Raw genomic sequence first — 24,256 nt, forward strand, 5'->3', positions numbered from 1 at the left:
GGGGGTCCTGGGAGACTCTCTGCCAGACATGAGTCCTGGTTACAAGAGCCTTACCCAAAGTCTTTAGCTCACTATCTTTCACAGAGAAGAAATATCCCAAACATATCAGTCTTTGTCTGGAGAATGGACACCAAGACTGAGTTCTGGCTGCGTTAGGCCTGTGTAGTATGCTTATGTGCACAGCTAGGCAGATTTTCGTGGGGTATAGCTGCGTTTGATCAGAATGTTGGGTGTTCATGAAGTATTGTTCGTATGTGAGCAGCTAGGCCGAATTGATCAAGGTGTTTAGCTGCGCTCTAATTGCGTGTTGGTGTAGAGGAGAGAGTGAGCATAGTGATAGGAGAGGTCAGTGTCTGAGTGGAGGTTTTGATTGAACATACTTGCTTTTCCGGATTTCAAGTGGACGTTTGCGAGTGCCAAGTTCAGGGCAAGCTATTTGTGAATAAATTAGTGCATTCGGTCTCGTCATTGCTCGGGATCTCTGAGCATTTGTCATTTGGTTGCAGGGTCTCAGCAGCCTCAGAAGGTCTTAGTCGGTATTATGTAAAGAGCCAGGTTTTTAGAGCCCTATGGAAAGCCATGTAGTCATGGATGTGCAAATATGTGGGGGGAGTGAGTTCTACAGAGTTGGTGCCAAGGTTGAGAAGGCGGATCCTGCGATCCTGAGAGAGTTAGAGGTTGGAATCACTAGAAGGCGGGCAGAGCTTGATCTTAGGGTGCGAGATAGGGTATTATCTTCTCTTGTAGGTACCTCGAACCAGTCTTGTGCACTACTCGGTGGGCAATACATAAGGTCTTGAAGGTGGCCCTTCGTCCAACTAGGAGCCAGTGGAGGGGACGGAGAGCTGGTGAGATGTGGTCTCTGTGTCCCAGGGCGACGAAGAGTTTGGCGCCATCGTTTGGGGCTCTTTGTAGTTTGTTGAGTTGGTATGCCGGTGTTCCTAGGTATAAGGAGTTGGCATAGTCCAGTATCAACATAACAGACATAACAGCAGCGAGTCTGTTAGGGTAGGAGAGGTAGGGCAAAATGCATCTAAGAAGTCTGAGGTGGTAGTGACAGCATTTTGAAACATTATTGATCTGTCGGGAGAGGGGTAGGCCCGAGTCCATAGTGCAGCCTAGGTTTTTGACTAAGTTAGAGGGAGGTGGAAGGTGGGCCGAGGGAAGTGGCAATGGGAGCGGTTGCGGGAAAAGGGCAGTATTGCCGCTCAACATGATTTCAGTTCTCAGGGTTCAAAAGGAGGTGTTTACTTGTCATCCATCGGTCAATATCACAGAGACAAACTTCAAGGTCGGGACGAGGGTCGGTCCTTGTCTTTGGGATTCTTAGGATAATTTGGGTATCATCTGCATAGTTATAGCAGGAGAGGTTGTGCGCGTGGATGATTCCTGGTAGAGTGGACATATAGAGGTTGACAAGGAGAGCAGAGAGGCATGTACCTTGGGGTACTCCAGTGTTCACAGGGTGAGCAGTTGAGGCAAAAGGGGAGAGGAAGGCGATTTGTTTCCTGTTGCTGAGGAAAGAGGCTATCCATTTGTGTGTCGAACCAAGGATTCCTAGAGAATGGAAGCAGTCAAGGAGGATTGAGTGGTTAACGGTCAAAGGCTGCCTAGAGATCGAGGAGAATCAGCACTGCGCAACCTTCAGAATCTGCTGTGACTTTGAGATCATCCCAGATCGAGAACAGAGTTCTTTCAGTTCCATGTCGATGTCTGAAGCCTGATTGTGCGGGGTCAAGGACTTTGTTGGATTCTACAAAGCAGTTGAGCTGAGAGTATGCGGTCCGGTCAATACGTTTTGTATGAAATCTGGTGTTGGAGATTAGCTTGTAATTCTTAGGTTCAAGGGGGTTGAGGGATGCCTTTTTTAGGAGCGGTTTGACATGCGCTATTTTAAAGGCTTCAGGGAAGATGCCAGAGGTGAGGGAGTCGTTTAGTATGGTTCTTGCATGTTCTCCCACGCAGGTAGAGGAGAATATTTCTTTCGGAACAGTGGTGGGGCAGGGGTTGAGGGGTGACCCGGGGGGAAGGGGGTCTGCTGGCTGATAGTAGGTCAAGGAACTCATCTCTGGAGAGTTTGAAAGAGTCGAAGGTTGGTAAAGTGGGCGTCGGGGGACGGGATCAGGAGTGGTGAGTGCAGGGAAAGGGGTGAGCGAGGACAGTTTGGTGTTAAGGGTTGCCATCCTGTCAAGTGCGGTTTTGTAGAAATGTAGCAAGAGGGAGTCGCAGAGTGGTTGTGTGGGTGTGGATTGGGCAGAGGTGCAAGTAGGTTTCCCAAATTCGGAGATGATTTTGTGGAGTTCTTTGCTGCTGCTGCCACAGTTCAGAATTCGTTTATTGTAATAGGCTTTTTTGGCCTTTCGGATCTCGGATTTGTAATTATGGTGGTGGAGGGCGAACATGGATCTGCTGAGATTGGTTTTAGATGCTCGCCATTTGCGTTCAAGCAAGTTATTTTGTTTTTTGGAAGTCCTCAGGTGGGGCGTGAACCATTTGGGGACAGTCCTTTCCGTAAGGTTGCGGGGCGCGAGGGCGTGAGAGGAATTACTGAGTCTATAAACTAAGAGTCGAAGGATTCTATGGTTAAGGGTCTGCCGCAGGACAGTGTTGAAAGGGAATGGAGTAACAGGCCTTCAGCTAGATTGGGAAGTATCTTGACTTTGTTTCAGCATTTGTGATCAAAGGTGGGGGGCAGGGGGAGCTGCAGGAGGAGGGGCTGGTGTGTGAATGGAGAAAGGAATGGCAAAGTGATCTGTCCAGATAAGGGGTTTGGGATTGGATATAGAGACAAGGTTATAGGAGCTGAAAATTGCATCGAGGGTGTGACTACCTGAGTGAGTTGGACCAGTGGTATGTTGGCAGAGGTTGAGTGCATCAAGACTGTCAACCAGGGGATGGGTCTTATTGAAATCTCCCAGGAGAGTAAGAGATGGGTGATTTACCTGAATGGTAGCCATTGAGTCACAGAGGATGTTGGCGAAATGTCGGTCGTATCCAGGGAGTCTGTAGATGAGTAGGAAGCTGTGGGTGAAAGTAGTTGATAGGGAGAGTTTTACCAGAAGGGATTTGCAGGCAGCATTGTATGTCTGGGGTTGAACGAGTGAGGCAGAGAAACAGGGTTTGTAGAGGATTGCGACTCCACCACCTCCGGAGGGTCTATTGTGGGCAATAAGCGAGTAGCTAGTGGGGAAGGCCTTGTGCGCTTATGGTGCAATATTGAAGGACCAGGTTTTGATGATGAAAATGACATCGGGATCGTCAGAGGATAGGCGGCCGAAGATGCAGTGTCTGTTTCTTGCTACGCAGTGGGCGTTAAAAAGGATGCATTCAACTTTGTGAGTGGAGGAGGTTTTGGTGCCGCTCATCGCAAAGGGGTGTTCGGTGGACGTGGGTGCCTAATGAGATGGAGGATGTGGTAGGACCATCCTCAAATGTCATCTCCGTTGGAAAAGCATTACAGACCCTCATTTAAAGCCCATATTTGAAGCTCTTATGTTTAAGTTCTTATTTTAATGACAACACTTTCGGCTTAAAGGTAGCGCTTTCAGCGCCACCCAATAGCCCAAACTAAAAACGCGGAGGAGCATGGGAATGCCACCACTCGCTTGAAGCGACAGGAGCAAGCTGCATAGGTACCGTACCACTACAGAATGAGAATGCCACCACAGACTTGATGCCATTTGGGCCTTTGGCAATATTGTCCATCTTAGATTAGCTACTTTTTAAATACACCATTCCGATTTTAAAAATTGGTAGAAAATCGCTGTGTTGTGCTGCTGAATTAACTATTATAGTAACCAGAACCTTTAAGAATCTACTGCCTCAATCTGCCTACAGCACGTTCGAACTACACTACCCAGAAGTATTGTAGTTCGAGTACTTATTAGTACAAGCCAGGCTGTGCTGGCATAAAAGGAAGAGCATCCATACAAGAACACCATTTGCACTTTTATTAGTCAATTCTGTCCATCTTAGATTAGCACATTTTTAAACACCATTACGATTTTAAAAGCATTTTATTTAAAAAATTGGTAGGACTTGGTAATTCTGTTAGGAAATAGCTGTGTTTTGCTGTTGAATTAACTATTTTAGCAACCAGACTTTCCTTAAGAATCTGCTGGTTCTAGCTGCCTACAGCTTGTTCGAACTACAATGTCCAGAAGTATTGTAGTTCGAAGGTGTATTAGTTTGCAGACCGGCAGGTGATCGCTGGTGCGTGGTAACAAGCCGGTCTGTGCCAGTCGATGGCGTCCGGGAAGGACGGTAAGGAGCACAAAACAAAGTCCTTTGGAAATATAGTGCCATAAATTAAGCTAATAGCAAATACTGTAGGGAGCTATATTGGAAGCCGCATTATGCATCCATTAGAAGCTATTAGGATTGCGAGAACGGCGGTAGAGGCTCAGCCAAAAGTAGCCCCTGTGCACAGCAACCGTTCCAATGAGGTAATCGCTCGGTACCTGGCATGTAAGGAACCATGACCTATATCCAAAGCACCTATGACTACAAACTGTATACTTAAGTCAGAGGAAAATAATGAAGGGATAAATAAAGAAACTTCATACCAAAAATCAAGAATCTACATATATGACTAACAATGGCGTAAGCCATACAACACTTCGCACCACTAATGACATATCCCTTCTGAATTATATTTACGCTGAGACTAATGACAAGTTACCTGATGTTACTACAAATAATGTTGAGATGAAAAATAAGGCCAATTTGAAAATAGCCCTTGTAAATACACGCTCTCTAGTAAGACAACGACCGAGGTTGCTGATATGGTTTTACTACAGGATATGGATGTGGCATGCATAACCGAAAGCTGGCTGACAGAGACAACTAACCATGCTGCAGAACTAGCCCCCCCAGCAGGTTATGAAATGATAAGGACAGATCATATTGAAGGGAGGGGTCGGGGTACGGCCATTTTCCTTAAAGATGACCTTAGGGTTCACAGATTTCATTCTTCACCCTTAGATGGCTGTGAGCATACACTTGTTAAATTAAGTGTTAACGCAAATGTTACCATGAATCTACTCATATTATATCGTCCCACCTTTTTGAGGAACAACTGCTCACTTTGTTGAGAGATGCTGTAAAAGTGGATGCGCAAACCATTATATTGGGTGACTTCAGTCTCTGGGTCTTTGATGCTTAGGACAGTGAGGCCTCCTCCCTGGTCTACTTTAGAAGCCTTGGGATTTAGCCATATTTGTATATTGCCGACTAACAAGGAGGGCAACATTCTTTACTGGGTTCTGACACAAAATCTATCAACCTCTTCTCCCGTTATTGATGTTAGCCTTTGGACAGATTATTATGTCATTTTCTTCTTTTAACAACTTGCAGCTCGAGGCAAAAAAAGCTACTACTTATCCGAGGCTAATTCTGAAGGTTAGAAATCTCTGTAAAGTAACTCCAGAGACTTCCTCTAAATTAGCGGATCAGATGTTAGTCAATCGGACGCCATCAGGGGAGACGGACATTTTGATTGACCAGTTTCAGAACATCACTAGTACAGTGACTGATACGCTCGCCCCCATGAAGACAAAGGAAATAAAAAGTGAAACATCAGGTAAAACCTGGTTTTCAACAGAAATTATAGCAATTAGGAAAGTCATAACATTAAGTGAGATGACTTGGAGGAAACAAAAGGCTGCAGCTAGTTACAAAACTGATATTCTTAAAGCCAAAAGAGACAATTATGAATAAAGAATGCTAAGTCAGACCAAAAATTATTATTTCGTATTCTGAGAAAATTGGAGGGTAGGAAAATTGCAGGTCCTATAGAATATAAAAGTGACTTAGGGTGTATTATGATCCAGCATGGGTTTAATAGGAAAATCAAGTCGCATCTTGCAACTATTGAGCAAGGTTGACAGATTTTGTCACAATCTATTTCCAATATAATAGTGTATACTAAGCCACAGAATAACCATTTATCTTTCCCTCCTGATATAAACCTCAAAACAGTGTCAGAGGTTGAATTGATGGAATTTGTTGAAAGCTTGAAACCATCAATCTGTACTGGAGACATATGTCCAGCCAGTGTAATAAAATGCTCTATTAAATCTTATGCAACACTTGTTACAGAGATAGTGAACATTTAATACTTCCTCTGTACCATCATCGATAAACGAAGTGTGGATGTTCCCATCTTTAAAAATGACACTGCAGATCCTAACAAAGCAGATAGATACCACCCTATTACGAGATTCCATTTTTATGAAAGATTTTGGATAGTGCGGTCTATCTGCAGTTGAAGAAATGCATTGAAAAATACAATGGGCCTCATCACAAGTTTGGCGGTATCCGGGCACATATACCGCTGAGCGGTATTGGCGTTAACACTGTGAGTTCTGGTGCAAAGAACGCCTCATCACGAGTTTGTGGGCAAGCGCATACAGTCCCGACGGTAACCCAAGCTGCGTTTGTCGTAATAGTAGCTGAAAACCCAAAAACTCCATGAACATTGCGTTCCCGCCGGCATCTTGCGCTAGTAGCCCAATTCTACACAGCTTGACAGACTGGCATCTGTTCCCTAAATAGGATACAAACCAGTGCAAGGAATACTCAGATGCCAATAATCACCCATGTTGAATGTGGATATGAAGTCCAGTAAACCCAGCAGACATGGGATCAGTTTATTCAGAATTTGTAATGAACTATCAACCAGTGGAGTGGTCGCGGCTTCCGTGTTGCACCATGCTTGAAAGCCTATCTTCAAGACCCCCAGCAGGAAGTGCTGATTAAGAGCATCTAAGCAGATCGCGTTTTATTTCTGCATGCTATGAACATGCATGAGCCATGGACAGAATGAGGCCGCAGCCATGGTAGGGGAAATGGCGTAGAAAGAAAGCCGGCTGGCTGCAATATACACAGACGCCCACAAGGCTGTGCATGTATTACGCCAGGCTCTAGCCAGGGCTGAGGTGCATTCATGTTCCCAGCTCAACATCATCATTGAAGGTGGGTTCCACCACCACCAAACTGGAACGGGAGTCATGTAGGCACTAGGTGGTGGGTCAAGCTGTATTATATGTAGGATTGAAAGATCTTCTAAAGGTAATGGTGTGTGGAATTCAGCAGGTAGTGGAACCTCTTCTAATTTTATTTGGGTTTGAAAGATATGATGATGAATGGAGAAGAATCACAGGTGTGGCTGCTCACGCCGCCTTGGTGATGAAGTGGAAATCTAAGAGTGTACCGAGCAAAGGCGAGCGGGTCAACGTAGCCACAAATATTTGTGTAATGGAAAAGATCACTGCTGCCCTACACGCGAAACCCATGCAATGTGATCTCATGTGGGGGGACTTTGTGAATAAATACATGCCCGAAACTGTATGAGGTTTATAGTAAAGAGAAATGGACATCCTCGCCTGCCCTATCATAGAACACATGCAACGTCCGCCTCCAGAGGAGACCTTTATGTTTGCTTCAAAGTAATGACAAGGAGGCATCCACGCTTACTGTAATCTGTAAAGTACAATCCCTATGCACCAATCACAACCTTAATGAAGTATTTCAACATCCACAACAAGAGGGTACACTGTTCCGTGGGGGTTGGTGGGCTGGAGGGAGGGGAAAATTGTTTGAAATGTTCTTTGTATAAATTGATGAAGGGAGTGGGAAAGACGAATGTACATTGCCTTGATATGTCCCTAATAACCAAATGTACTATTTCTTGAAATGCTGAGAAAATTTCAATAAAAATTCAATAAAAAAATAAAAAGGTAATGGTGTGAATCAGATGGGAGGGCTGAGCGGAATTGTCGAGGGCTGCAAGGGCGGAGGGTTTCTAACAGACTGAATGCATCACATTGACTTTTCTTTATAGGGCTCAGTGTGCAAAACCAGGAGGTTCCTGAGCTTGGAGGGCGACCATTTTGAGATGGGGATCCTCTGTCAGTTTCTTTGCCCATTTCTGCACAGCTGTATGGAAATAAACCTTGCCTCTCCCTATGATGCTTGTCTTTCTTTTTTTAAAATAATTATTTGGTGATGGGCTGCGGGACTTGTCAGGAGTGTGTTATTATAACATAAAACACTGAAATAAACACAATGTTTTCAAAGGTGATACAAGCACAATGTATTAACAAAATTGCAAAACGCATGTAAGCATAAACCTAAAAAGGTTGCATATTATGAAAAAGCATGAGTTAAGAGTGCAACACATTGCTTACACTTTCAGAGAGATGGAGTCTATGATCGAGGGCTCCTCCCCAACACCTAGGTCTACACACCGTCCATTCCCCACCTTAGCCGATACTGGGTAATCTGCTCAACACTGTTTTACCCTCTGGTGGCTTGATCCCTTCCTGCAAAATGCCTGTCCCCCACGGTCAGCTCCCTTGCATCTCTGCTTCCCTCACTGTGTCCTTCCCTCCATGATTTGTAAAGCGCTCTGTTGATTCCTGACGCAAGTTCCGCGCTCAAATACAACAATAGTAATAGAGAAAACATTATAGACAGAGTTAGCCGTGCTAGAATGCATGCACAGTGCAGTTGAAATGAGCGCCATGTTGTAGGTGCGAGTCTTCCCACAATACTGCCGAGTGTGAGAAAACAAGGTACCACTAGGGCGGCAGTGTCGCGCAACAGTGGGATCACCTGGGAGTGTAGGGGGACATTTTGTACTACTCTGACTATTACGTTGCTGCTTACACTAGTGAAAATGCTATCATAGTGCCAGTTTTTAAATTTAGACAAATGTAGTAATTTCAATGGAACTACATCCAGCGTGCGTTCAGTCACTACTCCAGCACTCAGAACAGTGCAAAGTTCAGAAAACACTGCTGGCTGTAGGATCACTGCCCACCATGGCCCCACATCACCGCCTGGTGCAATGGCTTTCCTTCCTTCCAGCACTCCGTACGTACGTTAAATCCAGTGGTCTAAGTTGGCGGGAGCGGTGCTCCTCTACTTTAAAATAATAGTGTAGGAAGAAGTTGAAACTTGCACCTCAATGCACTGCGCTGAACATTTCTTTAAACAGCAGCTGTGTTTGGGTGGAGGGGGTGTGGTGATGGGGCTTGTGGGGGGCGTGGGCAGGCCAACAGGGAACATAGTTCCCCTACTTCTTTTCATACACTTCGACCACTGGTTAAATCCTGCTGGGAAAGGGCAGTTAAAGGAGGCATTTGTGCGCAAAGACTTTCAAGATACTGGAAATAATGTAAGGCGTAAGAGGAGACAGATCATTCTGTGAAAAGTGGGGATAATGTAAATAACGCTGTGCCAAGTGGATTCACTAAAAAGATGCAATGCTGTGGTAACTAGGACCACATACATGTACATAAGAAAATGGAAATAATCCTATTAATTCAGCAAAATATGTGTTGGCTTAAATGTACTTACTGCCATTGCCTCAGATTCAAAAGGCTGCCTCGGAAGGAATTACTGCACTTTTATTTTCATTCACACCACAAGGTGGCAGCATTGTGCTTTAGCCAGAACAGGGTCAGTGCCGTATTGAATCTACAGCACTTCAGGCAAAAAGGTTCATTTGAGGTAAAACACGTATTTCTCTACAAATTGCTTGGCAGCTGGGATCAAATCAAACACGTAATGCAGGTTCGGTATACTTCCTCCATCGAAGAGGGGCGGCGAAGGCGATCTTAGTTTCTCATGTTCTTGCTCTTGCTTCCCAGAGCTATTGATGCTCACGTTGGATAATGTTTTAAGATATAAATGTCGGGACAGCTGTGGAGTTCTTTGGATGCCCTTCTGTTTTACGTTCAAAATCTACAAGCACCCTTGGGCCCGCTTATTTATTTATTTAGGGATGAAGAATGTTCTTTTGCTCACCAAAGAACTTAGAACAGACAAGAAATCAGATTTGACGGGAAGCAGTGAGCTTCTTACAATGGGGAGAGCTTGAGCGACATTCTAGCCGGGTTGCGAGTGGGAGCAAATGGAATAGTCACCAGGGACAATACGTGGGGGGACATACATAGATTAAGCACAACCAACACTAGACATTTTAAGTAAGGTAGGTGGTACGCCAGCTGTGTTAGGGATATGAGCATAATGGATGAAGGGCTAAAGTGGAGGAAGCAGAAAGTGAGGGACAAAGGCAGGGTAGAGGCGAGGGAAAAAGGTTAGCTACAAGGCAGATGAGAGGTAGGTCAGGTACTGTCAGTGGGCTGGGGCTAGCCGGGGCAGATCTCCGGCAGTCTCCCGAATCTTAAATGGAGCCAGGGGGCTGCCCTAGGCTACCGCCACCCCAAGAGCAACAAAATCCACTTTTTTTGTATTTCCCACTCCCGGGGCTCACTTGGCTTCTCTCACCCAACGGCAAGGAAAGACACTTATTGTTTCTTTTCCTGTGCTGGGAATTCGAACCAGAGTCCTGCCGGTAACAGGCTTTATGTGTCAAGAAGTCTATTGAATGAAAGAAAAGAAATCCAGCACCTATGAAATAGCACAGTCACCGGCAGGGCCCGGGTTTGAATCCCCAGCATGAGGGAACAAATAAAAGTGGCTTTCCTCGCTATCAGGGAGTGGTTTTCCTCGCTATCAGGGTGTGTGCAGATAAAAGTGGCTTTCCTCGCTGTCAGGGTGTGTGCTGATAAAAGTGGCTTTCCTCGCTATCAGGGTGTGTGGTGACAAATGTGCCTTTCCTCGCTATCAGGGTGTGTGCTGATAAAAGTGCCTTTCCTCGCTATCAGGGTGTGTGCTGATAAAAGTGGCTTTCCTCGCTATCAGGGTGTGTGGTGACAAATGTGCCTTTCCTCGCTATCAGGGTGTGTGCTGATAAAAGTGCCTTTCCTCGCTATCAGGGTGTGTGCTGATAAAAGTGCCTTTCCTCGCTGTCAGGGTGTGTGCTGATAAGTGCCTTTCCTCGCTATCAGGGTGTGTGGTGATTAAAAAGTGCCTTTCCTCGCTGTCAGGGTGTGTGCTGATAAAAGTGCCTTTCCTCGCTGTCAGGGTGTGTGCTGATAAAAGTGCCTTTCCTCGCTGTCAGGGTGTGTGCTGATAAAAGTGCCTTTCCTCGCTATCAGGGTGTGGGGTGACAAATGTGCCTTTCCTCGCTATCAGGGTGTGTGCTGATAAAAGTGCCTTTCCTCGCTATCAGGGTGTGTGCTGATAAAAGTGCCTTTCCTCGCTGTCAGGGTGTGTGCTGATAAAAGTGCTTTTCCTCGCTATCAGGGTGTGTGCTGATAAAAGTGCCTTTCCTCGCTGTCAGGGTGTGTGCTGATAAAAGTGCCTTTCCTTGCTGTCAGGGTGTGTGCTGATAAAAGTGCCTTTCCTCGCTATCAGGGTGTGTGCTGATAAAAGTGCCTTTCCTCGCTGTCAGGGTGTGTGCTGATAAAAGTGCCTTTCCTCGCTATCAGGGTGTGTGGTGATTAAAAAGTGCCTTTCCTCGCTGTCAGGGTGTGTGCTGATAAATGTGCCTTTCCTCGCTATCAGGGTGTGGGGTGACAAATGTGCTTTTCCTCGCTATCAGGGTGTGTGCTGATAAAAGTGGCTTTCCTCGCTATCAGGGTGTGTGCTGATAAAAGTGGCTTTCCTCGCTATCAGGGTGTGTGGTGACAAATGTGCTTTTCCTCGCTATCAGGGTGTGTGCTGATAAAAGTGCCTTTCCTCGCTATCAGGGTGTGTGATGATAAAAGTGCCTTTCCTCGCTATCAGGGTGTGTGCTGATAAAGTGCCTTTCCTCGCTATCAGGGTGTGTGCTGATAAAAGTGGCTTTCCTCGCTATCAGGGTGTGTGGTGACAAATGCACCTTTCCTCGCTATCAGGGTGTGTGCTGATAAAAGTGCCTTTCCTCGCTGTCAGGGTGTGTGCTGATAAAAGTGCCTTTTCTCGCTATCAGGGTGCGATGATAAAAGTGCCCTTTCCTCGCTATCAGGGTGTGGCCTTTCCTCGCTATCAGGGTGTGTGGTGATAAAAGTGCCTTTCCTCGCTATCAGGGTGTGGTGATAAAAGTGCCTTTCCTCGCTATCAGGGTGTGGCCTTTCCTCGCTATCAGGGTGTGTGGTGATAAAAGTGGCTTTCCTTGCTATCAGGGTGTGTGGTGATAAAATTGCCTTTCCTCGCTATCAGGGTGTGTGGTGATAAAAGTGCCTTTCCTCGCTATCAGGGTGTGTGGTGATAAAAGTGGCTTTCCTCGCTATCAGGGTGTGTGGTGATAAAAGTGCCTTTCCTCGCTATCAGGGTGGGTGCTGATAAAAGTGGCTTTTCCTCGCTATCAGGGTGTGTGCTGATAAAAGTGCCTTTCCTCGCTATCAGGGTGCGATGATAAAAGTGCCTTTCCTCGCTATCAGGGTGTGGCCTTTCCTCGCTATCAGGGTGTGTGGTGATAAAAGTGCCTTTCCTCGCTATCAGGGTGTGGTGATAAAAGTGCCTTTCCTCGCTATCAGGGTGTGGCCTTTCCTCGCTATCAGGGTGTGTGGTGATAAAAGTGCCTTTCCTCGCTATCAGGGTGTGGTGATAAAAGTGCCTTTCCTCGCTATCAGGGTGTGGCCTTTCCTCGCTATCAGGGTGTGTGGTGATAAATTTCCCTTTCCTCGCTTTCAGGGTGTGTGGTGATAAAATTGCCTTTCCTCGCTATCAGGGTGTGTGCTGATAAAAGTGGCTTTCAGGGTGTGTGGTGATTGGAAAGGGAGGCTGCATAAAGCTGCAGGCTGTGGCGGACAATGACACACTACTGGTGGTCTTTTAAATGCATATTCTTTCATTTCCTTCCAATATTTCTTTTTTTACACTTCGAACGCTACAGCTAGAGCGCTTGCGAGTGACACGAGTGCAGCAACACAAACGAGATAGAAAAACATATGAGTTAGTGTCCAAATCTATATTCTTACTTTTGTAAGCAGATAGATTTGGGCACTAACCTGTTTGTTTTCGATGGTTCAAATAGCATAAGACTTATGCCATTTTGTTGGTTAATTCTTAATGTGTGCAGATTGGTGCTGGCGAGTATTTACATTCTTAGAAATGTTTGGGGTCCCCACCTTGCACAGCACACTTCAGGCCAGATCCCTCGTTACAGCCCCCCTCCCCTCAATGTATCACCCCACTTAAAGAAGCACTGGGTACTCTTCGGTGTCGAGCACCTTCGAGCAGCAACTGCTTTTTTATTTTTTTATTTATTAGATTTTCAAACAATCAGAATACATATCGCCAAAGGTTTAAGAGAGTATTGAACACAACACTCAGTAATACATTGGCAAGTAAATAAAAACAATTCGAAGTATGCATAAATATTGAAACATTTCAAACAATGTAAATCAAATTCCAAACCATAACCAAAACAAAACACCTAATCACAATCTCACATATTGAAAATTATAACACAGAACAATACAAAAACAGAAAGACATCACACAGACTACACAAAACAGAACAAAAACAAGACTGGGGGAACCCTCAATTAATGCGTACACATAGTATCAGGTAGTCGGATCCAATAGGAGCTACTAATCCTCAGATACACTTTCACCATATAAATCTGAACGGCTTCCAAAGGGCTTGATACTTATCCCCATTTCCTTGTCTCACAAACATCACCCGCTCAAAGTTCGATAATACCAACAAATCATTAATCCAATTTTCTACTCTTGGCTTCTTCCTCATCTTCCACACCATCAGTACTTGCTTCACTGCAACCACAAGTGTTTTATCAACCCATTGCCCATACAGATGGGCAACTGCACACCACCCTTTACCTGATAAAAGCAACACCTGCATAGGCATCCTGGGAAAACGTATAGACAAGATCGCCTCCAGCCTATCAAACACTCCCACCCAAAATTCTAACACCCGGGAACAATACCACAACATATGAATCAACGTTCCCTTCTCCTTCCCACACCCCCAACACAAGTCATCACCAGCCAGTCCTAACTTATACATACGCAATGGAGTCCAATACAGATGCCCTAACACTTTCAAATGAATCAATCTCACCAACCTGCTTCTATACCCTACACCCCACATGGATTCCCATTCCTTTTCCGTAATATCTGTTACGCTCACCTGGCTCCCACAGGGGCGTCGATCGGAACTGGACAGCTGTGGTTTCCACCCACGTGACGCGTAGTGCAGAGATGACAGACTGGACTGGCCCACCAAATCTCGTCTGCTTGACCCGAAGAAGTATTCTCCTGAAAGTGGAGAAAGGGACTTAGCCACCCATGGATTTGAGTGATAACCCCCCCCCCCCACACTGTTCTCCCCTCTAATCACCTCCGATGTCTCTTTTTATATTCTCACTTTAGGTTTTTAAAGGATGAGCTCTCCATCCTGCGTAGAATGCAGGGGCGCGTGGATAACCAGTTACTTCACTGGTCCGAAGGAATTGGAGAGTTCCAGAACAATATTGACTCAGAGGTTCCTGGCGAGGACCCGTAAGTATATAGTTCGTAAGAGTTCAAAATGTCTGACTTTCACTCTTGTCCGATTCCTTGCAGCTTGACCCTAGAGAAGATTGCCTCGTGCGGCTGGTAAAGTTCAGGTAAGAGTCTGTATTATCCAACACTGTCCAGTAAATGACACGTGTATGTAATCTGTTGCTTTCTCCCTTATTACAGGAGCAGACTGAAAAATTATGGCGTTTTGAGGAATACCACCTCCGGCGGTAAAATCAGGTAAGTCTATTATGGTGAAAGAGATTCCCTTGGTTTGTTCTTTTGGCTCACCTGTCTGTCCTTTTGTTCCCCTTAGGTGCCGGAGTTCGGCGAAGATGAATGGAGGCTGCGCCGGCCCGTGGAGATGAAGAATGCCTCCGGAGGTAAAATCAGGTAAGTCTATTGTGGTGACTAATATTGCCTTATTATTCTCTCAGCTCACCTTGCTGTTCTTTATTCCCCTTAGGTGCCGGAGTTTGGCGAAGAAATGATGAAGACAGAGGTGGATCGTGGAGGTGCTGCGAAGGCTGGTGAGTATAGCGCGGCGCTGCAGCAGGCGATGCGACACGCATCAAATAACGTCTTTCTTCCTATTCGAAGGCGTGATGGATCCAGAACCAGGTGAGGAAATAAGTATTGCCCTTGTTCTAACCTTTTTCCTTCTTTCTCCCTTTTTTCTAGGAGCTCCAGACTCGAGGCGGGCGTGGCAGAAGACTGGATGCTGGCTTGCAGGCAGAGTGAGCGTTACGCTGCAGGATGCAGAATAACGCGAAGCGTGAGCTGCTCTTTGGGCATGGTTTAAATAGCCTTCAAAGTAGTCCCAGGTAAGAAGTTCCAAAGACCACACCCGAGTAAGAAAATAGTCCCTGAAATAAAGTAGTCCCCCTTCAGACTTCACATTGGCTTGAATGCTGAGCAGCATGGTCTGCATGAGGTAAGTGAAAGCAAATGAGCCTGGCGCCTCTGGCGCCAGGACTGACCCCTTCTATGAGCCTGGCGCCTATGGCGCCAGGACTGTACCCAGATAGCCCCTAGCCGGGCTGCTGGGTTTTTCCCAAGTATCTAGATGCCTACTCCCGCGACAAATGGACCTGGTCCGGATGCCCGGGGGTAGGAATCATGACAATATCACAACCCAACTCCTGCCTCCACTTCTCCAAAGCTTTCCTCCCAGCATCAACATCCTTAGAACATACCGGCATCAAGCTAGTATAAGTGCATACCATCCGTGGTGATGACATAAGAATCTGACCACCCGCTGATATCTCTTCCAATGGTCCTGCCAATCTTTCACTCAATAGTGCTTTCAACTTCATAAACCTATTCAGCTCCCTCCTCGCCAAATGAAACGTCCTGTGCAGCTCCTCGAATGACAAAATACGACCATCACGCACCACATCTCTGATACATAAAATCCCTTTCAAGATCCAACTTCTCCAACATAAGGGTTTACTGGCTATTTGCAAGCTCGATTTCAGCCAAATAGAGGCTCCATAATGTCAGTACAAGTTCCCCTGAAAAAGTCTCAACCACCACACCAAAATTTCTTTAGACACAGTAATAGTTGGTAGTCTACTACCCCTCCCAGGTAGACAACCCATTGAGGTAACAGCATGTAACGGAAAACCATTGAATTTACATCTTTCAATTAGCACCCAAAAGGGCTCTGGCCCACTTCCCACTGAAAAATAGTATGCTGCCTTTTTCAAAATAAACCCTTTATAGTAAAGTTCCAAATCTGGGTATCCAAAACCCCTGCATTTAGTACTACGCATCAGAATAAACTTCGGAATCTTAGGTCTCTTCTTGTCCCCCCACAGAAAGTTCTGAAAAACTCAATACTAGTCAGCACCTTTTTTGAAAATCTCAAAGGTAAAGATTGCACAACATAAAGTACCTTTGGTAAAATAGTCATCTTAATAGCGTTGACCTTGGCCCAAATCCCCATTGGTAATCGTTCCCATCTTCTAATATCCGTACTCAAGGTAGCCACCAATTTTTCTACATTGAATTCCACCATTTTTTGACATCCCTAGTCAGATAAACACCTAAATACCTCAAATGAGATGTAGTCCATTTGCAACGCCAATCCAGAAAACAATCACGCACACAGGTACTAGTGATTGGAAACACCTCCGTTTTCTCCCAATTAATTTTATGTCCCGACAACTTACCCACCCTATCAAAGATACTTTTCAGAACTACACTACCTCGCTCAGGATCCGCAAGAACCACCACCATGTCATCTGCATATGCAAGGACTTTAACTTCCATATGACAGAATTTTAGGCCCCGAATACCTTGTTCCCCTCGTATATATGCCAACAATGGCTCCAAAGCAAGATTAAACAAGTAGGTTGACAAAGGACATCCCTGCCTTGTCCCCCTAGTCAATCCAAAAGCCTTAGACAAAACACAGTTTACCCAGATCCTTGCCTTGGCACCACTCTGAAGACAATTTATTAACCCCAGAAATCCATTACCAAATCCTCCTCATTGTAAACTGCAAAAATCTCCAACTCACCCAATCAAACACCTTCTCCGCATCCATAAAAATCAATGCTGCGTCTGACAAATCCTCCTGTTTTAAACTCATTATATCAATCAAAGTTCTAATATTATCATATCCAAATCTGTTCCGCAAGAACCCCACCTGAGATGTATGAATCAATTTCCCCATATATTTTTCCAACCTACTAGCCATAACTTTAGCAAACACCTTCACATCCACATTCAGCTATGAAATCGGTCGATAATTGTCACAATATTTCCAATCCTTCCCCTCTTTCGGAAGCAAGGTAATCATTGCCTCACACATCGAGTGACATAAATCACCTTCATGTATAAACATATAAAACAACCTACATAAAGTAGGAGCCAAATAAGATCCAAATTTCCTGTAAAACTCCACTGGAATACCATCCATTCCCGGAGATTTACCCATTCCTAACTGCCCAATAGCCAGTAAAACCTCATTCACCTCAACATCCATTTCTAATTCTCCGCTTTCCGCCAACGTTAACTCAGGAAGATCCAAATTTGCAAAGAAACCCTCCAATTCCACCTGAGACGGGAACCCTTCCTCTGAGTACAATTTCTCATAAAATCCCTTAAAACGTGAGGCCACCAGGGGGCACACAGGCAGTGGCTGCCTGAGTGCACAGCTCCCGCCGAAGCCTGGTGATCCAAGGGGATTGAGCCCCGCCCGAGGCCCCCCGGCAGGCCCAATTTGGTGAATTGACTTGGTCCCCCACCCGGGCTCCCAGCGGGCGAAAGAGCGGCGTTCGAGAGCCCCAGGGAGCCGGAGATCGAGACCCGGGGCGGGATACGCAGCAGGGCCTGGGCGGTTACAGAGCCGGGGGAGAGGTGGTACCCCCCCCGAGCCCACATGGACTTTCTGCCCGACCTGCCCCCCGCTGCCCCCTGCAACTGGCCCCCCCTCTGGCAGCAGGGATTGGTCCGGTCGGGGTCCGGGCCCCCAACGAAACGAAGATGCGGCCGCGGAGTGGGACACGGCTTCCCCGCCCTTCCCCCCACATCCCGAGCCGGAGAACAACATGCCGGGACCCCCTGCGCAGCAGGAGGCGGGAACAGACCTGAGTCCCCCCCACAGGAATCTTCAACGCGGGCACCCGCAGCCCTCTGGAGAACAAAGCGGCAGAGACACGGAGGGGCCAGGAGACGCTCCCCACAGGTGAGCGAGCGGCGGGGAGAGGGCCTCCATGAGCCCTACTCGGGCGGTGGGGAGCACCTGGAGCACGCGGGCAAATGCTGAGAGGGTCTAGTTGGATGCTCCTGCCTCCCCCGTGACACAGAGACAGCGCAACCAGACTCGGGGGCGAGGCCCCCACCTGCTGTTGGTGGGGCGAGTGCCCGCCCGGAGGTGGCACTCCCTCCGCTCCCCCCTCGAGACGAGAGCCTACAGGATGGGTGTGAGAGCCAAGGCGCCCCTTCCTCCCCTGCTCAACGGGAAGGGCCCTTCTGGTCTGGCCATAAGGGCCCCTCAGTTAACAACACCCCTCCACGGGGAGGCCAGAGGAGGCCCCTGACTGCCTCGACGAGCTTGGACAGGGTGTGAGGCCCCTGCCTGGGGACAGGTGGGGCGTGTGCCCGCCCCCCCGGAATACAACAACCCCTAAGGGGCATCTGAGAAGCACTCAATTCAAGAGAGGGGTGACCTTGCCTCGCTTTCCCCCCTTTGCACGCACCCCCGCGGGGCACCCCGGGAAGGTAGCCGAGGACTGCCCCGGACGGGTCCCCCCACCCCCTGCCGGGGCCGCGGGGGTCTGGACAGCGGGGCATAGGGAAGCACCAGATGAGCTGGCGGGAAGCCCTGCAGGGATACCGCTTCCAGGAGATTGCAAGGGGTAACAAAGGCACGAGCCTCAAAAGAACTATGGCCCAATCGGAAGACGCAGCTCCTTCCTCGGCGGCAATGGAAAGGGGCTTTGCCTCGATCTTGCAGGAAATCAGGGACATGCGCTCCGACATTGCCCAGAAATTTGAGAAAATGGACCAAAGGGTGGACAAGGTCGAGGATAGACTGTTACAGGTCGAGACCAACCAATCGTCAACAGCAGCCCAAGACGTACAAACATGCATGAGGCTGGAGGCCCTGGAGAAGAGGGACGAGGAAAGGGCCCGGCAGATGGACGATTTCGAAAACAGGGAGAGGAGGAACAACCTCAGAATCTTCGGGGTGCCCAAAATGGAAGGGGAAACGGAGAGCGACGTCACCCGAGCGGTGCGGGATATCATCACCCTCCTGTTCGCAGAAGAGATGACAACTGAGCTCACATTCGACAGGGTGCACAGGGCGGGGGGCAGAGCGGGGGCCCCCTGGTCGATTTTGGTCCGGTTCCACTTCTACTCGGAGAAGACGAAAGTGCTGGAGGAGGCCAGAAAGGCCAGAGAAATCACCTACAATAACGCCCAGGTCTCCATATACCAGGACCTCTCTGCCTACACGCTGGCCAAGCGTAGAATGTGCCGCCCCCTCACACAGCTGCTTAAGGAAAAGGGTGTGCGCTACAGATGGGGCTACCCCTTCTCCCTGACTTTTGAATACATGGGCCAACGATCAACCCTGATCACGGAAGAAGACATAAGGGGAGCTATTCAAGAGTACACAGTGGACACGAACCCCCGGAGGGGTCCATCGGTGCCAGAGAATGGCAGACCTAATGGCCCTGGCCCGTCCGGAGATAGGAGAAGGCGTACTGGTGCGAGGAAATTCAGGAAAATGAACATCCCCTCCCCATCGAAGGACGGAGAACGGAATGACTCTGAGGACTGAGAACGGGGATGACCCGTTGAGTACTGGACAGATGGGCGTAGACTCAGAGAGTTTATAACTAACACCGTCCCTACGAACAGCAAGTATTTGGGGCTCATAGATGGGACGTAGCCGCGGGGGGACATTGGGGGCTCAAGGTGGTTAGCTTCTTACGCGGATTGCCTGGCCGAGGTGGGCAGGCTGGTGGTTCGGCCAAAAGCCAGCGATGGCGGAACTAATTGGCTGGACGCCGGGGTGGGGGTGTACATGGAAGTTGGGGTAGTTCAGTTATGGTTTGGGGAAAGGGGGTAGTTGGGGATTTGTTCTAGGCCCACCCGGGGGAAGGGAAGGGGAGAAGGGGAACATAAAGCTTAACTAAGGGAGTACGCAAGGAAGAGCATTGTGAAGACGTTGACTAAGAGAGAGGAAATTCTAGATCATGGCTGACAGTCTGCCCGCCCTGGGGGTGGGCTCCCTCAACGTACGGGGCTTAAACACCCCCACAAAGAGATCCCTGGTCTGTAGGGAGTTTAGAAGGGCCAACCTCGACTTTCTCTTCGTGCAAGAGACTCACTGGCCACGGGGGAAGGAGCCCAAACTGCGGGGAGGAGGAATTGGGGAGGTCTTCAGTGCTTCCCACAAGTGCAAAAAGAGAGGGGTTGCCATCTTAGTAGCGAGGAACGTGCGCTTTGAGAATGAGGCCATGCTGAAAGACCCAGGGGGCCGCAACCTGCTAGTGCGGGGGTCCCTGCAGGGGGCCCCACTCACCCTGGCCTTCATATATGGCCCAAACGAAGGCCAATCTCAATTTATTTTGGGAGGAGGTGGGGGATAAACTCAAGTATTTTGTTCATGGCACGGTGGTGGTGGGGTGGGGGGGACTTCAACATGGTCCTGGACCCAACCCGGGACAGGAAACGTGCTGGACCGCAGTCCTCCAGGGCGGCAGATGAGACCATGGCACGTAACTTCCGAAAGGTCAACTTAGGATTGGGCCTGATAGACACGATCCCAATCCCCAGAACGGACACCCCCTCTTTCACATATTATTCAGCCATCCATACATCGTTTTCCAGGATAGACTACATCCTGGTGGACGAGACCCTGCACCCATTCATCTCTGGCCATAGGGTTGACCCCTTCCCCTGATCCGACCACGATCTGGTCCGAGTCACTATAGCAAGGGGAGGGCTAAACGAAAGCAGGGAGAGATGGAAGTGTAACGACTCCCTGCTAGAGGATCAGGTCCTAGCTCAGGAGGTTCTCGAGGCCATCACAGAATTTTTCGAACTTAATGACAACGGGGAGGAAGGTTTGCATACCCTATGGGACGCTTTCAAGGCAACCCTACGGGGAGTCCTGATCAAAATGGGAGCCCAGAGAAAAAGGGAAAGGGAAGCCCAGGAAAGGTATCTGAGGGAGAAAATCGCCCAATTCCAACCGGGTGGGGGGGGGGCCCATGGACCCCCTAGACCGTGATCAGGTGGCCGCCCTGGATGACTATAGGCTCCAGTTGAAAGATCTCCTCCTTCACAAGACAGAGAGAAGTCTTCAACTGGTCAAACAAAAGTATTACGAAAAAGGGGACAGGGCGGACAGGATTCTAGCTTGGAAACTGAGGGAGGCACAGAGAAGCAGATTAGTGAAGGCAGTTAAGAACGAGGTGGGAGAGGTAGGCTACGACACACCCCACATTGGTGAGGCCTTCAGCCGATACTATGAGAAGCTATACTCGTCTGAATACAGTGGGGGTGAGGTGGAGATTGAGGGGTTCCTGAACTCTATACAGATCCCGGCCCTGACCAGGGAGATGGCGGAGGGGTTGGAGGGTCCGGTGACCGAGGACGAGGTGGAGCGCGTGATCAGTGGTATGAAAGTGGGCACTTCCCCGGGCGAGGACGGTTACTCGGTCTACTTCTATAAAAGGTTTCGCTCGACTCTTTCCCCCCATTTGGTTAAGGTGTTTAACGCGGTGCTGGAGGGGGGTCCCTCCCGGACTCCATGATGGAGGCAATTATTGTGGTGCTCCCCAAGGACAGCAGGGACCCCTCAGAGTGCTCCTCCTACCGCCCAATTTCTTTGTTGAATATCGATGTAAAGATCCTGGCTAAGGTGATTGGGGGGGGGGGCGAATGGAGGGAATCCTGCCGAAACTGGTCCACAGAGACCAGGTGGGGTTCATCAGGGGTAGACAGGGCTCAGACAACATCTGTAAAACCATAGATTTGTTTCACTATGCCCAGGTGTCGGACATAGATGCGAGCGTCCTGACCCTAGATTCAGAAAAGGCGTTCGACAGGGTGGAGTGGAGATTCATGGAACTCACCCTCCAGAAAATGGGCTTCGGGACACACATCAGGGACTGGGTGGCGGCGCTATACAGGGCCCCAAAGGTCATGGTTCGAGTGAATGGCAGGTTGTCAGAACCATTCCCCCTTTCGCGGGGGACAAGTCAGGGATGCCCACTCTCCCCTCTAATCTATGTCCTCACCATGGAACCCCTGGCCATAGCAGTCAGAGCACACCCAGACATCAAGCGGATTAGGAGAGGCGAAGTAGAATTCAAGCTCTCCCTGTTCGCGGATGATATTCTGGCTTACCTGGTGGACCCGGGATCCTCGCTCCCCACCCCCTTCTGTCCCCGATGGCCGCATTTGGGCGCCTCTCGGGTCTAAAGATTAATGCATCCAAATCAGTCCTGCTCCCCATGAGAGCACAGGACCCGGGCCTAGACTCCCTGGATAGCCTGGAAGGGATAACAGTAGGGAAGGCCTCCATCCAATACCTGGGAGCCCTTCTCACCCGGGACCTATCCAACCTCGCCCCTGCCAATTACAGCCCCGTTGTGTCGAGGGTCACCGCAGATCTAAGGAGATGGGGGTCAATGATTCTGTCCTGCTACGGCCGCATGACGGCAGTGAAGATTAACATACTTCTGCGTTTACTATATCTCTTCACCGCTCTCCCAACTAGTGTCCCTGACCAAACCTTCAGGGTCCTTCAGAACGCGGTGCGTGAGTTCATATGGCAGGGCAAGACCCCGAGGACCGCGAAGGCTGTCTTGACCTTACCGAGGGAGGAGGGAGGGTTTGGGTTGCCAGACTTTCAACTATATTTCCGTGCTGCCCAGTTGCGCGTCCTCCTGGAACACATGAAATAGGGGATGGGTAAATACTGGTCATACTTGGAGGACATGGACGCTCACCCACTTAGGTTTCAGGACCTCCTTTGGGCCCCAAGCAAGTTCATCCCGAACAGACTTAAATCTCACCCAACTTTGGGAGTTCTCTGGACAATCTGGCGGGAAAGCGCCTAGACGGCACACCAAACGTCATGGCCATCACTGATGTCATCGCTCTGGGGTCACCCCCTCAAACTGGGAAGTAGGGGGTTCCACAACGCTCAGTCCTGGTCCGATTCGGGGATGGAGTGGGCGGGGCAAATGTTTAGGGAAGGGGAACTCCTGCCATATGAGGAATTGAGAGACGCCCTCGGGCAGGGGTCCCTCTCCATATTTGAATACCTCCGCTTGAAGGGAATCCTATGCGACCACTCCTGGGGCCAGAATTTGAAAAGACAGCTGACCCCCTTTGAGAAACTACTGGACACAGCGACCTCCAGGAAGGGGGCGGTATCAGGGATGTATAGAATACTGAACACTGTTAACCTGGGGGTGAGGAGGGGGTTCCGCACTTTCTGGAATGATTTGGCGGGGGAGGAGATCTCAGAGGACGCCTGGTCTAGGATATTTAAAATAGCTTTCCATGGGAACTTATTCACAGCGGACATGGAACACAACTTCAAGATCTTACAGGGGTGGCATAGAGATCCTGCAAAGTAGTCTAAAATGTTCACGGGAGTGTCCCCCGCATGCCCAAGGGGATGTGACCAGGTCGGTACGAGAGGGCACATGTGGTGGCACTGCCCGAAAGTACAGGCATATTGGGAGAAGGTAAGGGGCTGGATCGCTGACGTTTGAGGAACTACTCCCCCAGAACCCTCTGACAATGCTGCTGGGCCTCCCTCCAGAGGACACGGAAATACCCAGATACCCGAGAATGTGGGAAACAATGTTGAGGGCAGGCAGGGGGGACCTGGCCCAGAAATGGAAGAGCCCGTAGAGCCCTTCGGGGGACTGGCAAAAAAAGGTTAAAAATATGTTCCTGATGGACAAATTAACGGCAATGATGAATAATGATTTGGGCTCATTCCAAGCAAATTGGTGCGGGGTACAGCAGACCTGGGGATGGGACGTACACTGATCTACAGGGAGGAAACATGGAGGGAACGGGCGCCCACGGCCCGGAGGACGAAATACAGCCATACACGTAGACAACGCTCACGCTCTTTCTCGAGCTCCGGACATACAGAGCTTTCAACGCGTCTCCCCAAAAAGAAGGTTCAACTGGGACGAAGTTTCTGGGGGGGAGGGCCCCTTTGGGGAGGGTGAGGGGGGTGGGGTTATTGGGCCAGTCATTTGTATATTTTTAGAAAATGCTTGGAGCCCGTTTGTTATATCATGAAAATGCTAATAAAACAAAGTTAAAAAAAATAAAATCCCTTAAAACACTTACAAATATCAACATTCTTCACCATCACATCGTCATGCTCATTAACAAGA

General features: G+C 48.6%; 1 protein-coding gene across 1 annotated transcript in view; it reads right to left on the reverse strand.

Moving 5' to 3' along the window:
- Positions 1 to 24,256, reverse strand: part of PGS1 (phosphatidylglycerophosphate synthase 1) — a 630,645-nt gene that overhangs the window by 125,245 nt on the left and 481,144 nt on the right. The gene's annotated exons all lie outside the window — the stretch shown is intronic.

The sequence above is a fragment of the Ambystoma mexicanum genome, chromosome 3q, assembly GCF_040938575.1.
Source record: "Ambystoma mexicanum isolate Mex_15411 chromosome 3q, UKY_AmexF1_1, whole genome shotgun sequence".
Lineage (NCBI taxonomy): Eukaryota > Metazoa > Chordata > Amphibia > Caudata > Ambystomatidae > Ambystoma > Ambystoma mexicanum.